We start from the raw sequence: 4,127 nt of genomic DNA on the forward strand, positions 1-4,127 counted from the left end.
TAGCCCTGGCTGTCCTGGAACTCACTCTGTAGACCAGGCTGGCCTCAAACTCAGAAATCTGCCTGCCTCTGCCTCCCAAGTGCTGAGATTAAAGGCGTGCGCCAACATGCCTGGCTTCTTCTTCTTCTTTTTAAAGATTTATTTATTTTATCTATACGAGTATATAACAGCTCTCTTCCAACAGACCAGAAGGGCACCGGATCACATCACAGATGGTTGTGAGCCACAATGTGGTTGCTGGGAATTGAACTCAGGACCTCTGAAAAAGCAACCAGTGCTCTTAACCATTGAGCCATCACTCCAGCCCACTAACTGCTTTCTATATGTATCCCTTGTATTTTAAGGGACATTTAATTCTCAGGGTCTAGGGTCTTATACATACACGTATGTCATGGGGGTAGAAGCCTGAGGCACTCCTGGGCATGTTGTGAGTAAAGTTGGGAAGTTGAGAGAGGAGTGCTGTCGCTCAGCTCTCTTGCCCCTTAGTCCTCAGCTCATGTCAAAGGAGTCTTTCCCTGCTACATCCACTCCAGTAGTGACTTGCTTGACAGGTTTAAAAACCTGGAAGCAGTACTGAGGCGAAGAGTTTCATGGAAACTTAGTCTCCTGGAATTGTGGCATCCCATAGCACTTATGCTCCAATTTTTTCCTTGCGAATGGATCTGTGTGCTCTCTTTCAGTATTGTTTTATTATAGGTGCCTCCAAGCAATGACTTGCCAAATACCTAAGCAAAATTGAACTTTGCTTCCTGGCCTCCACCAATGCCCTAGGTAGTCCTTGAGCCAAACCTGGGCTTGGAATTCAGTAAGAATGTTGTCTATTCAGTGACATTCAAAATTGTAAGAGAGATAGTGAAAGAAATCAGGCATTACTAGCTACTACATAGCGTTAGAAATCTCAGGGCAAGCTTAGCAACGTAAGTTTAGAATTCTTATTATAGTTATGTATGGCAGACTACATTACTTATTAGTAGAAAGCCCCCCCCCCAGCATCACTTAGAATAAAAGCTGAGTCGCTCCCATATACAGGAATTTACAATGGTTTAGGAAGTAGATCGGGCTGTGGTTTTAGAGTATTGCATTATTTATGAGAAGGTTAGCTAGAGTGGAACTCCCTAATTAGAACCATGACTTGGGCATGGAAGCCCTTGCCCTGGGAGTGTAAAGACCTCACACCTGGCTTCTAAGACTATAGCTGACCTTAGATAGAGCTGACTTTGTCTCAGTTGTTTTATTGCCCAGTTCTTGCCAGTCTTTGTGTTTGCATTCCTCTGTTTTGTGTAAGAGTCATTTATTTGTTTGTCATTTCTTGCCGACTCTTTGCCCACCTGACCAGGACCCTGATTTCTTCCACGGATTGAGGGCGCCCGACTGAGGCAGGTCCGCAGCATTTCCCTTCAGTGTGTGTGTGTGTGAGTGTGTGTGTGTGTGTGTGTGTGTGTGTGTGTGTGATAAAGTTTCACATGCTACACCGTGTTTACTTTTTCTTATGCCTCAAGAGAGCTCTGTTTTACGCAGTTTTCCTGTGTCTTGGGACGCAAGTGCATTCTCATTTGGCAGTGTTCCATGAACTGCTGGAGGCCACGCCCCAGCAGTTCTTCCTTCTTGGTTCTCTCTCTCTCTCTCTCTTGAAGGTAAGCCCATGGAGAAGCGCCTCTGCAGGGACAAGATGTTTAGGGTGGATGTTTATTAATAAAATGTTTTCCTAGCTTGAGTCTAAGTCACTGTGCTGTGGTGGCTGACCTGCCTGAGTTCCCTTTGGGTCAGAAACTGCAGTCTTTGGCATTTAGCACCTCATCATAAAACAGCAGGAGATTAAGTAAAGGATTAATTGCTAGAGCTTTTCCCCTTTTGTCCAGATGCCTCTCGCTTGTCAGGCTAGGGGGAAGTTTGGAGCAATAAACTTTTATTGAACCAGAAGAGAATCACAGTCATAGAAGGAAAAACTTTTACATGAGCAAATATGGATTAATCTCACCTAAATTCACATACAGATTCATGCACACACATTCCTACATCTCCATTCCAACCAGGTGGGCCCGGCTTTCACACTATCTCATGATTACATACTTACACATCCATACTTACATATGCCTATGGAGCAGACCAAGCACCAGTGCAGAAAGAGCTCACTCATTCTGGATAAAGAACGAGCTCCAATCGTTATCGCAGAGAGAAAGAAAAAGCTTCTTCCCTCTTACCGCTAAATGTAGCAAACCCAAGTCTGTAAGAAGAAAGCATTGTCCTCGTCAATAAGACTAAACCTGACTTGCTATTAAGGAAAGACCTGTTGTGTCCCATGGTAAGGAGAGGCCTGCCTGCTCCTTCTGCTCTCTGCGGCTTCTTTTTTCCTCTTTCCCCCTGCATTCTGCATATTGCTCTCTTAGTATTTTTAATTGCCTTATAATTTCTGAGTTAGCCTACTCTGTATTCTCCTTCTTGTCTTGCTTTCTCCTCTTGCTCTGATGTAGCAGTGTCCTTGCCACACTCCCCATGCCACACTCTCATGCCACACTCCCAGTGCCACTCCCCATGCCACACTCCCAGTGCCACATTCCCCATGCCACACTCCCAGTGCCACACTCCCAGTACCACACTCCCAATGCCACACTTCCATTGCCACACTCCCAGTGCCACACTCCCAGTACCACACTCCCAATGCCACACTCCCAATACTATGTTCCTAATGTTCTCTCTCCAATGTTACATCTTCCAATGTGATCTGTCCCAGTCTTTTGTACTTTTTCTAGGAGAATAGATCACATGGTTTTTCCAGTCCCCCCTTTTTTACTAGAAGTTCAAATATAAATTGAATAAGAAGCTTACAACAGAATGTTTACATGCATATCCATTAAAAATAATTATCTGACTAAACATCCATCATCTATCTGTCACCAGTTTCCACAGGTTCATGGAGAGATAAAAATAATAACTTTTGTGACTAAGTTATTAGTGGAATTTTGTATAGATAAACCCAGTCAATTTTTTATCTTCTGTCCTGGCACCTACAGTAAATTGTTAGTTTCCTTTCTAAGACCTTTGGTTAATGGTTTTACAACCCCTTGGAATGTGTTCTAAGTTGTAGATGCCTGCTTGCTATCTCAAAAGCAATTAACTAATGACACTTGAAGACAGGCAGAGTTCTCAATGCAGAAAGTTTCTCAAGTCAGAAAGGATTTAATAGCACTGCTAGTATAAAAGAACTTAATAATTACTAGTCTAATTTTAGGAATTCTTATAGGATCATCATCCATGTGTCTATACAGCATCACTACAAGACAGTACATCTTCATATTTCTGCAGAAATCTGCTCAGAAGGGCAGGCTAACACCTAGTGACTGCTATATATTCATATATTTAATACCAGAAAAAGCATATTAATATCAGGAGTCTTTCCTAAAAGGAAATTCTGCTCGGCCTTGTCTAAAGGAACAAATCTGCTTTTAAAAAAATCCATGGTGGACTCATCTCAGGAAGATCACCTGCTAGTTTTGTTGTTGTTGTTGTTTGGTTGGTTGGTTGGTTTTTGGTTTTTTTGAGACAGGGTTTCTCAAAACCTGGAACTCACTCTGTAGACCAGGCTGGCCTCGAACTCAGAAATCCACCTGCCTCTGCCTCCCGAGTGCTGGGATTAAAGACATGTGCCACCATGCCCAGCTTACCTGCTAGTTTTTTAGCCTCTCCTAGATGGCTCCTGGCATTGAATGTAGTTTCCTGCCACACCTAATGAAGCTATGGCCTGAGTCACAGTGCCCACTAAACAATACAGCAACAGGTATCCTCCAATCGAAAGCTCTGCCTCTACTTAGCATTGTTTCTTTTTAAAAGATTTATTTTTATTAATTATACGTTCATGTCTGCCTAAATGTTGGTATGTGCAGGACCCTGTGGAGGCCAGAAGAGGGCGTTGGATCCCCCAGAGCTGGAGTTATATGACTGAGGAGCCTTGATCTGAGGCTGGGCTCTGAACTCCCCCCTCTGCCCTCTAACTCCTAACAGCTGAACCACCTACCTCCCCAGCCCCTTGTAGTCTTTCTTTCTTTCTTTCTTTCTTTCTTTCTTTCTTTCTTTCTTTCTTTCTTTCTTTCTTTCTTTCTTTCTTTCTTTCTTTCTTTCTTTCTTTCTTT

The sequence above is a fragment of the Mus pahari genome, chromosome 21 (genome assembly GCF_900095145.1).
Source record: "Mus pahari chromosome 21, PAHARI_EIJ_v1.1, whole genome shotgun sequence".
Lineage (NCBI taxonomy): Eukaryota > Metazoa > Chordata > Mammalia > Rodentia > Muridae > Mus > Mus pahari.